At 40.1% G+C, this 12,228-nt stretch overlaps 3 pseudogenes; all 3 read left to right on the forward strand.

The window, feature by feature from the left end:
• The first annotated feature begins 265 nt into the window (after positions 1 to 265).
• On the forward strand, positions 266 to 395 carry LOC125999653 (uncharacterized; annotated as a pseudogene).
• Positions 396 to 3,827: 3,432 nt separating this feature from the next.
• LOC125999669 (uncharacterized) lies at positions 3,828 to 3,957 on the forward strand (annotated as a pseudogene).
• A 4,308-nt stretch (positions 3,958 to 8,265) lies between these two features.
• Positions 8,266 to 8,391, forward strand: LOC125999650 (uncharacterized; annotated as a pseudogene).
• The last annotated feature ends 3,837 nt before the right edge of the window (positions 8,392 to 12,228 follow it).

Here is a 12,228-nt window from a genome sequence, read left to right on the forward strand (position 1 = left end):
TGAGGGCATGGGTAGGAGCGAATTGACTTGATTGACTTGGAACTACCTCCATTCTTTCCTGACACCACAAGTTGTCACCCAGTAACATCCTGTCCACTGTGCTATGACTTTGGCTCTGGATATGTTTTTACTTTTTGGGGTCTATGCTCAGGAGGTACTCCTGATTCTTAATTTAAGGTTTGCCCCTGCCAAGCTTGGAGGAACATATGGATTCTCAGAGATCAGACCCACTATCCCTGCCTGGATATATTTTCGAGATAGAGAAGTGCAGCCTTTAGGCCTACCTCTGTCCCGTGAGGTACAGTGTGCAGAGGCTGCAAACAGCAAACAGGCTCCAAGTGGCATTAGAAGCCCATTGCTTGTATGGGTCATTCTAAATAACTTTGGAGACAGTCTTTAGCAATAGACGTTCAGATCTGCCTAATGCTCTTATTTTCTGAGGATGCAAACTGGCACAAAAGTGCCTTGGAATCAGGTCCTCAAAGGCCAAGTCTCATGAACAACCGAAGGACAGAATCAAAAGTATGTGATTAAGGCTATAAGCTAGTAAAGGCCAATTTCAACATCCCTGGCACCTAGAAGTTCTAGGTTTCCAAGAGGTGAGGTTAATATAGATGTATTTGAAACCTGGTGAATGAAAAGCTGTTCAAGCCAAATGACTGTGAGGTAAAATACAGTCTTAATCCTGGGTCTTTGGAGATGCTGTGGGTCTTGCCCACAGGAGAGCCTCAGAGGTGCTACTGTACATTTCTAGTAAGGAAAGCTGTGAATCAAGCTTCACACCATGTTACCGAACTGTCTTTGTAGCCAGCTTCTGGCCCCTGGTAGCATCCTACTGAACTGATTCCATCTATTTCAATTAACAGGAACTTTGTTTTAGATACAGGTCTCCACCATGGGATGGTAAGGAGTTCCTCTTGGTTCTGTATTCATGAATAAATCCTGGTAGTGCTCAGGGAACAATAGGAGATGGAAGGTGTTGAATGCATTTTGGCAAGGTGCAAGTCAGTGTCCTGCCCGCTGTACCATACTTATTTTTCCCTAATAAGGAATCTGTTCATTTCAAGTAACAGGAAAAGTGGGCCAAAGCTCGATTAACTCACTTGACTTGCTTGGAACTATCTGCATTCCACTGTGACATGACAAGTGATACCACAAGTACCATAAAGAATTACTCATGAGCACAGAGCTAAGAATAAGCCCTGACCTCTCCTAGTTATGGACCCAAAACAAAAGAAAAAGAATATTCCTCCCTCTCATCGAAGAATCATGAAGACCTTAGGTGCTAGATGAGGTCCAACGTAGTAAAGAAAGAACTGATTGTCAGAATAGTAAGAATATTTAGCTGGAAATCGTAATAACTATTATTTTTTATTTTGTTTCATGGGCAGATCCATTGGGACTTAGGAATTATTCCTCCCCCGCATTCAGGAATCATTCCTAGAGCGACTTGTGGGTCCAGAGGTAATGCCAAGGATCAACTGCATGCAAGGTAAGTTCATTTACACACTTTCCTTCTTTCTGGTTCTGCTCTCAGAAATCTCCCCAGACGTGGGGGGCATACAGAACACTAGGGGAATCAACTGCAGTCCCCCCAATTGTAGCGAGTGCATGGCAAACACAGTACCACTTGTGCCACTGCATGGACCACTAATTTGTTGATTTTAATGGTGACTTGCCTATTCTGATGAATTCCAAAAGAAGTAATGTTTGAACAATTGATATTCATCATTAATCAGTTTAGTACACAAAAGAAAAGAGTATATAAATTTTTCAGTAGATTCAAAAAATTTTTTTGAAAATTTTCAGGTCCATTTCAGAGTTTGCAAAAAGTAACATGGAGAAGGACACAAGGTTACTATATTAAGGTTGATTACTTTCTTAAATATCAGTATTCAATGGAATTTGAAATGAAACTAATAATGCCAATTTACAATGGTACACAAATATTAAAACACAAATAATTTTAATAATATATTTATTTAAATACAGTGACTATGAACTGATGGTGGTAGTTGGGTTCGGTTATAAAAAGTACACCCACTTCACAGTGCAACCTTCCCATCAGCAATGCCCCCATCACCTCCCTCCTCACCCGCACCTGTATTCGAGTTAGCCTTTCTACATCCCTCACGTATTGATATTATTAAGATAGTTCTCAGCGTAGTTATTTCTCTAACTGCACTCATCACTCCGTGGTGAGCTTCATATCTGGAGCCAGACCTCCCAGATCTCATCTCTATGAATTATTGCAATGTGGTTAACAAAGTGTACGTAGTTGGGTTTCAGTCACTGAATGTACACCACCCTTCACCAGTGTAACTTTTCCCCTTCACCAATGTCCTCTTTTCCCCTCCTCCACATGTCCATCCTGTCTTCGGGAAAGACATTCTATTTTCCTCTCACTATCATTGTCATAGTAGTTCTCAGTGCAGTTATTTCTCTAACTGCACTCACCAAGTTGTGCAGAAAGCTTCATGTCGTGGAATGATCCTACAAGCCCTCATCTCTATTGTCCTGGGTATTATTACCGTACTGTCTTTTATTTTTCTTAAATCTCACAGTTGAGTGAGATCATTCTGTGTCTATCTCTATCCCTCTGACTGATTTTACTCAGCATATTATTTTTGGTTTTTCGGGCCACACTTGTTTGATGCTCAGGGGTTACTCCTGGCTAAGCGCTCAGAAATCGTCCCTGGCTTGGGGGACCATATGGGACACCGGGAGATCGAACCACGTTCCTTCCTTGGCTAGCGCTTGCAAGGCAGAGACCTTGCTTGTAGTGCCACCTCGCCGGCCCCTCAGCAGGACATTTTAAATGTTTGTCCATGAAAAGTCAATTTTCCTGACTTCATTTTTTTTCGCAGATGCATAGTATTCCATTGTGTTGATGCAGCACTGTTTCTTTATCCACTCATCTATTGTCATGCTCTGGATTGCTTCTTGATTCTGCCTATTTTAAACAGTGCTGTAATGAATATAGGTGTGCAGAGAGCATTTCTTGTCTTGTGTTTTTGTGTTTCTAGATTATATTCCTAGGAGTAAGCTTTGAGCTAGGTTTAAACGCTGAACAATGCTGAGTATGGTCCCCAAATACTTTACTGTGTGAGGTGATTGAACCTGATTGTCAATGGAAGAATGGGTCACTACTGCCAGAGGATTTGGGAGAAAGTTTTCTGTTATCCATATAATAAACCCAGGTTTTATATTGGGTCGATACTGTCGTTATATCAAATAATCATATCTTGCATTGTAACTAGCTTAAATTATACATCAAGTATTCTGGAGTACATTGAATGACTAGCTGCAATAATCAACTAAGTCTGGTAAAATTGCTGCATTGGGCTAGAGTCAGAATATAGTGTGGAGGCCAATTTCCTTGCATGTGGCTGACCCATTTTAATGCTTAGCTTCTCATTGATCACCTGAGAACTGCCAGGAATATGTCCTGAGCTGAGAACCAGGAAGAATTTCTAAGCACTGCTGGGTATGGCTCAAAAATCAAAATTGAATATAAAATAATATAAAGTTGGTGCATGAAAGATATTTGAGGGCCTGGGTGGGGGTGAAGTGACTTGTCTGACTGGGAACTAGCTCCATTCCTTCCCTGACACCACAAGTGGTCGCCTAGTACCATCCTACCCACTGTGATATCCCATTGCCCTGGGATATTTTTTACTTGTTTGGGGTCTATGCTCGGGGCTTACTCCTGATTCTGGATTCAAGAATTGCTCTTGATAGCATTTGGAGAATATACGGGCTCTCAGGGATCAAGCCCACTAGTCTTTGTCTATAGCCCCACCTGTTTATATTTGAGATCTAGCTTAGTGCAGCCTTAAGGCCTACCTCTGTGCTGTGAGGTATGGTGTTCCAAGGCTGCAAATAGCAAACAGGCTCCAAGTGGCAAAGGAAACCCATTGCTGGTATGGGTTATTCTAAATAACTTTGGAGACAGTCCTTAGCAAGAAGCTTTCATATATGCCTAATGCTCTTCCTGTCTGAGGTTCCAAACTGGCATGAAAGTGCCTTGGAAACAGGTTCTCATTGGCCAAGTCATATCCAACCAAAGTACTGAATCAAGAGCATGTGACTAAGGCTCTGAGCTAGCCTGGGCAAATTTTTCTGGCACCCAGAAATTATAGGCCTCCATGAAGTGGGGTTAATATATACATTTGAAAATCTGGTGACTGACAAGGTGCTTATGCCAGATGACTTGGGTGAAATACAACCTTAATCTTGGGTCTCAAATAAGTTGGGGTTAGTGCACTAGAGAGGTCTTGGAGGTGCTCTTTTCCATCCTTGTTCTCCACCTAGGTTAGGCTTCAAGTCAACATTCCAGCACATTTCCTTCTTGTTTTTGTAGACAGCTCCTAGCACCTAGTAGCATACTAAGAAACTACATATTGTTTGTTTGTTTTTGTGCCACACCCAGTGATACTCAGGGATTAATCTTGGCTATGCGCTCAGAAATAGCTCCTGGTTTAGGAAACCACAAGGGATGATGGAGGATAGAACTGCGGTCCTTCCTAGGCTAGCAAGTGCAAGACGTACTTTGTGTCCTTTGTGCCACCGCCTCAGCCCCATATTGTTTTTTTAAGGTCCAAATCTCATTTCTTTTTATTAATATCTTTATTTAAACACCTTGATTATAAATACGATTATAGTTGGGTTTCAGTCATGTAAAGAACACCCCCCCTTCACCAGTGCAACATTCCCATCTCTAATGTCCCAATTCTCCCTCCTCCCATCCCATCCCCATCTGCACTCGAGAGAGGCTTTCTACTTCCCTATTCATTCACATTGTTATGATAGTTCTCAATATAGTTATTTCTCTAACTGCACACATCACTCTTTTTGGTGAGCTTCATGTTGTGAGCTGGACCTTCCAGCCCTTCTCTATTTTGTCTCTGGGAATTATTGTAAAATTTTCTTTTATTTTTTTTAAAACCCATAGGTGAGGGAGTTATTCTGCATCTGTCACTCTTCCTATGACTTATTTCACTCAGCTTAATAGATTCCATGTACATCCATGTATAGGAAACTAGCATGACTTCATCTCTCCTGATGGCTACATAATATTCCATTGTGTATATGTACCACAGTATCTTTAGCCATTTATCTGTTGAAGGGCATCTTGGTTGTTTCCAGAGTCTGGTTATTGTAAATAGTGCTGCAATGAATATAGGAGTGAGGAAAGGATTTTTGTATTGTATTGTTGTGTCCTAGATTATATCCCTAGGAGTGGTATATACAGGATCTTCTGGGAGCTCAATTTCCAGTTTTTGAGGAATCTCCATATCGCTTTCCATAAAGGAAATTTCTCAGGATGTACCTCAGTAGGTTTTCCAAGCAGGCCCCCAGGACCAAGTTACAAGCAGTCCCTGAGCACAGGTGACTTTGTCTCCCTCGTATTGATCCAAATATAAAACCTAGGAGTACTATATATACCTCCATGCTATTTCTCTGGTCCCAGCATGATAATCTTTATGTTTAGTCACTAAAATCAATTTTCATGACTTCATTTTTCTAATTACTGCATATTATTCCATCGTATATATGTACCACCTTTTTCTTTAACCAGTCTTCTATTGTTCCTCTGAGTTGTTTCCAGATTCTGGCTATTATAACTAGTGCTACAATGGAAATAGGTTTGCACAGTTATGTTTTGCATTGTGTTTTTGTGTTTCAAGGTTATATTCCTACATGTGAGCTTTTAGCTAGCTATAAATCCTGAACAATGCTGAGTATGCTCCCAAAGACTTTATTGAATGAGGTAAGTGAACATGTTTTTCAATGGCAGAATGAGCCACTACTGCTAAAAGGTTCTGGGGGGTAATATATCAGTTATATCTATAGTACTCCTAGGTTTTATATTTGTATGGATACTGTTGGTATATCAAATGAATATGTGCTGCATTTTAAGTAGCTTAAATAATGCATCAAGAAAGCTGGAGTTCTACAGTTGACTAGTTGCAATAAAAATGAATGCAAGACATATAAAACTGAAGCATTATGCTGGAGTCTATTACAGTGGGATATGCCTTTGCCTGGCAAAATGTTGACCCAGTTTGTTCCTTAGCATCCCATATGGTTTCCTGAGAACGACAGGAGTAATTCCTAAGCTCAGAGCCAGGAGTAATTTCTTGTTTTGTTTTGTTTGGGGGGTCACACCCCTTGACTCTCAGGTGGTACTCCTGTATATGCCCTCAGAAATCTTTGCTGGCCTGGGGGACTATATGGGATGCTGGGAGATTGGACAGCAGTCTGTCTTAGGCTAGAGCTCATAAGTCAGATAGATGCCTTACCTCTAGTGTCACGGTCCCAGCTGGCCAGGAGTAATATCTACGAATTCCTTGGTGTGTTCCAAAAGGTAAACCAAAAATAAGTTTAAAAAGAAAGAAATATATGTAAGGCTCTCATGGGGGTTAAGTAAATTTTTCATGGAACTGGCTCCATTCCATCTCACAAACCACAAGTGGTACCCAAGTACCTTCCTACCAACTATGCTGTCACTTTGACCTGGAGGCACTATTTTGTTATTTGGCATCTATGCTCAGAGACTCTTGGCTCTGCTTTCAGGAATAGCTCCTGCTGGGTAACATCTCTGGTGGATAACAATATACAATCCATTAATCGCTGATAAAAGGACAAGAAATGCAAAATGGAGCAAGGAAAGTCTCTTTAACAAGTGGCTTTAGAGCAGCCGCTTGCAAAAAAGCAAACTCAGACCTCATCTAACACCATGCACAAAGGTCAAATACAAATGGTTTAAAATCCTGGATATCAGACCCGAAACCATAAAGTATATTGAACAACACGTAGTTAAAACACTCCATGACATTGAGAATAAAGGCACTTTCAAGGCAGAAACAGCATTCTCCACACAAGTGGAAACATATAAAAAAGATGGGAGGGACTATATTCAGCTGAAAAGCTTTTACACCTCAAGACAAATAATGCGTAGGATACAAAAGCCAGACACAGATTGGGAGAAACTATTCAACAAATACCAGTCAGACAAGGGGCTAAAACCTATGATATACAAGTTACTAACAAAAATTAACAAGAAAAAAACTAACACCATCAAATATGAGAAGAAATGAACAGGCATTTTCTCAAAGAATAAATACAAATGTTACTGTGCCCTTTTGACTAAGCCTTAAAAAAACTCTTAAATTTTGATGTCAACTTAAAATAATATGTATGTGCATGAATATATAAAAATACTATGCCTTCAAAGTTAAGGAGTCACATAAATCTCATGGCTTTAGGTTGCTTTGTGTACTGCTAAGAAATGTTATAAGCACTACAATCTGGAGACTTGTGGACAAAGTAATTGTACATGGGTTCTGCCTTATTTTTCTTAATGTTTTTTGACTGTAAGTTCAATATTTAGGCGTCAGCAAGGGGATTTCTTCTGAGAACTCTGTTTATGGGCGATTGTTCTTTCACTGTAACTTTACCTTGTCCTATTTGCATCATTGTTCTCATAGTAAAAATTAAAAATTAAAAAAAAACATCTTGTGTAAGGTCCCCAAAACTATAGTGAGTAAGGTGACTGAATGTGATTAACAATTGCAGAATAAATCACTTCAGCCAAACGGGTTTTCGGAGAAAGGTATCTGGTATATCTATAGTACTCCCAGGTTTTAGATTTGATCCATACTTTTTGCATATGAAATGATCAGGTCTTGCATTTTAAGTAGCTTAAATTATGCATCAAGAAAGCAGGAGTACAATGAATAACTAGTTGCCATCATCAACTAATGCAAGACATGTAAAACTGAAGCATTGGCTGAGTCATAACATACTGTGGAGGCCATTTGCCTTGTATGGGCCTGAACCAGGTTAATGGTTGTAATCTCATATGGTCCCCTGAATAATGCAAGGAATAATTTCTGGGCTAAGAACCAGAAGGAATTTCTAAGCATTGCTGGATGTGGCCCAAATTCCAAATGAAAATTAAAATAAAATTAAGCTGATGCATGAAAGATACTTGAGGACAGGGGAGGGGAGAAGTGACCTGTCAGACTTGGAACTAGCTCCAATCCTTCTCTGACACCACAAGTGGTCGCCCAGTACCACCCTACCCACTGTGCTATCAATTTGGCCTGTGGTTATTTTTTACTTGTTTGGGGTACATGCTCATGGGTTTGCATTTAAGAATTTCTCCTGCAGGTTTTCGGAGAACATATGGACTCTTGTGGATACGATCCACTACTCTATATCTACAGCCCCACAGGGACATATATTAGAGATAGAGAAGTGCAGCCTTATGGCCTACCTCTGTCCCGTGAGGTACGGTGTGCAGAGGATGCAAACAGCAGTCTCCAAGTAGTACCAGAAGCCCATTGCTGGTGTGGGTCATTCTAAGTAACTTTGGAGAAAGTCCTTAGCAATAGACATTCATATCTGCCTAAAGCTCTTCCTGTCAAGAGGATCCAAAGGGCATTAAATTGTCTTTGGAAACAAGTTCTCATTGGCCAAGTCATCGTGGACAGCCAAAGGACAGAATTAAGTACTTGTGATTAAGGCTCTATGCTAGCCTGGTGGCCATTTTCAACATGCCTGGAACCCAGAAGTTCAAGGCGTCCAAGAAGTGGGGTTCTTAGAGATGTATTTGAAAACATGGTGACTGAGAAGCGGTTCATGCCAAATGAATGTGGGGTGAAATACAAAATTAATGCTGGACTTTTGGCATACTGTAGGTCTGACACACAGGAAAGCTTCAGAGGTGCTCCTCTACATCTCTGTTCTCCCCCAGGTAAGGCTGTGAGTCAAGCTTCACGAAACATTTCTGAAATGTCTTTGTAACCAGCTTCTGCCCCCTGGTAGCATCCTGGGCAGGACAGCTAGCCATAGGACCCTGGGCTGACCACTTTGTCCAGGAGAGCATGATTCCCCCCACACCAGGCGGGTCTTCAGGGCCACGCCTGGTTAATCGGGCCTTGGGGGGAGGGGGTGAGAAATTCCTCCCTAGGCATCCAAAAACTACAGAACCGCGCGGGGGCTTACGCCCCCGCACGTACTTCATGTATTTCATGTATTCAGAATATTCCTTATTCTTATGTTATGTTTTCCGTATACAGAATGTTTATTTTGTATTCTCCCCTTTCCCACACCCCTACAAAGCTCTTTTTTTACTATTTAACTCTCTAACCCCTTCTCAAACATCACTAACCTAGTTTACTCTTTTTAACTTCAGTAGTGTAGAATCGTAATCACAGTCCAAAGCTGTGCATTGTGTGTGACAACCCCAAACTGTTTCAAGATACATAAAATGGACACGTATTTCTTTAGAATATTTTGTGTTTTTTCTCTGACAGCTATAATTCTTACTAAATGTTGTCTTATACAGTGATGATTCTAACCACTTTTTATCTTCTCTTTTTGAGCTGTTTAACAAGGAATTTTGGTGGAAGAGTCCCCCAGTTTAATGCTTATGATTGAATCATGTCAATGGAATCATTGTAATTGTTCTTATGGCCCCCATATGTGCCAATAACACCATGTGGCATTGCTTCTTATTTGCATAGACACATTAAAATGGGAAAATAGTATAAATACAAATAAAATCCTATCTAATAGAGATTGGAACACACAAACCTTGTAGTGCAAAGGGACCTTACACCCTGAACATTGACATAACGACCTGGCACAGACCTCAGAAAAAAGGGCATATTCCATTCTCCCCTGAACCAGGAAAGCCATCCACGAAACATCTAGGCTGGTCTATAACATCACCTGGAAGCAATCCTCTACCACGGAAGACCTACACTGCTCAGACTTCGACCTGCTCAAAAGAGACTTCCCTTAACACTGAGAAGACTTAACAACAACAACGACCTGCTTACAGGACAGGGCTCCCTGCATTGCCCTTTGATTGTGAGGTGAAAGGAGAGGATGCTCCACGTCCTGACTTCAATGTAAGATATGCAGATTCCAGGATCTTTAATACAGAAACATGATACCAACAACAGAGATTGTGTGAAAAATAAAAGTGTGTTGGCACTACAGACAATGTATTGGATTGGACAATCTAGCTTGCTTGGAGCCTAGACTTGGTCTTGTGCCAGGAAACTTCAGGGGTCTGGTCTCTTTGTACTTAGGCCAAGGTTTTTTCTTTCCATGTCCCTCATATTTTGGTGGGCCTATGCAAACAACAATTGCCACTCTAACACCATTCTTACTGTGCTCCTTTGACTCTAATCCTTAAAAAGAACTCACTTAAAATTTGAGGTTAACTTAAGCTAATATGCATGTATATGGAAATGTAAGAAAATACTATGCCTGTAATGTTTAAGGAGTTACATAAGTTTTATGGCTTTAGATTGCCTTGTGTACTGTTAAGAAATATTATAATGTGTTACAATCTGGGGACTTGAGGGACAAAGTAATTGTACATGGATTCTGTCTTATTTATCTTAATGTTCTTTGGCTGAAATTTCAAAGTTAATATATCAGCAAGGGGACTTCTGAGAATTATGTTATGGGTGATTGTCCTTCCACTGTAACTTTACCTTGTCCTCTTACTTTGCACCCTTGTTCTCATAATTAAAAATAAAAATTAAAAAAAAGGAAGAAGTTATTGTTAAGAGAGTAAGAATATTTAGCTATAAATTGTAGTAATATTACTTACGTTTCTACTTTGTTTTATAGGTCGATCCGTGGGTACTCGGGAATTATTCCTGCCTCTGCATTCAGGAATAATCCCTATAAAGACTTGGGGGAATATATGTAGTACCAAGGATTGAACCTGGATCAGCTTAAGGTAAGTGCCTTACACACTGTTTCCGGCCCCTCGAAGCTGGCAAACTTATTCTTTTTTATTCATTTCATTTTATTTTATTTTGGTTTGGGGGCCACACCGGTGAGGTTCACTGGTTACTCCTAGCTATGCACTCAGAAATATCTCCTGGCTTCGGGGAACATATGGGACACGGGGTATCGAACTGCTCTTTGTCTGAGATTAGTGAGTGCAAGGCTAACGTCCTACCACTTGTGCCTCCTCTCCTCTCCTTAAGTTGTTGATTTTAATGAAGACTTGCCAATCCTGATGAATTCCAAACTAAGTCAATGTATGAAACAATTCATTTTCATCACTAATCAGTTTAATAGGCAAGAGAAAAGAGCATATAAGTTTTTTAACAGATTCAAAAAATGTATTTGACAAAATTTGAGATCCATTCCAGAGTTTAAAAAAACTAATAACACAGAGAAAGACTCAGGTTATCATATTAAAGTTGATTACTTTCTTAAATATCAGTACTCGGTGGAATTAGAAAGGTAATGAACAATGCGAATTTATATTGGTATCCAATTATGAAAACACAAAATATTAATGATATTTGATTTAAAGAACTTGATTACAAACATGATAGTAATGGGCTTCATTCCTAAAAAGTACACCCCCCTTCACCAGTGCAACCTTCCCATCAGCAATGCCCATATCTCCTCCCTCCCCCACCCATGCCCATATTCAGCATGGCTTTCTTCATCCCTACTCACTGACATTGTTATGATAGATTTCAGCATAGCTATTTCTCTAACTGCACGCATCACTCGTTTTCAGAGAGCCCATTCTTCCAGCCCTCATCACTGGGAATTATATCAATATGATTACAAAAGTGTTTGTAGTTGGGTTTCAGTCATTGAATGTACACCACCCCTCACCAGAGTAATTTTTCTCTCCACCATTGTTCTCTGTTTCCCACCTCCCACGTACGCAGCCATTCTTCAGGGCAGACATTCTATTACTCTCTTACTAGCATTGTCATTGTAGTTTGCAGTGCAATTATTTCCCTAAATGCACTCACAAATTTTTGTGGAAATCTTCATAACTGCAAAGGTCTTCTAGCCTCATCTCTATTGTCCTGGGTATTATTACCACACTTCTTTTATTTTTCTTAAATCTCACAGTTGAGTGAGAGGATTCTGTGCCTATCTTGTTCTCTCTGACACACTTCACTCAGCATGAAAGTCTGAATGTCTATCTATGAATAGGCAAATTTCATGACTTCATTTTTCCTCATAGTTGCACCATATTACTTTGTGTAGATGGACCACCATTTTCTTTAATCCATTCATTGATCGTTGTGCCTCTGGGTTTTGACATTATTCTGCCTAATGTAAACAGAGCCGCAAAGAGTATAAGTGTGCAAAAGGCAGTTTTGTCTCGTGTTTTTGTACTTCTAGGTTATATTCCTAGGATTGAACTCTAAGCTAGCT

This window comes from Suncus etruscus, chromosome X, assembly GCF_024139225.1.
Source record: "Suncus etruscus isolate mSunEtr1 chromosome X, mSunEtr1.pri.cur, whole genome shotgun sequence".
In the NCBI taxonomy this organism is placed as follows: domain Eukaryota; kingdom Metazoa; phylum Chordata; class Mammalia; order Eulipotyphla; family Soricidae; genus Suncus; species Suncus etruscus.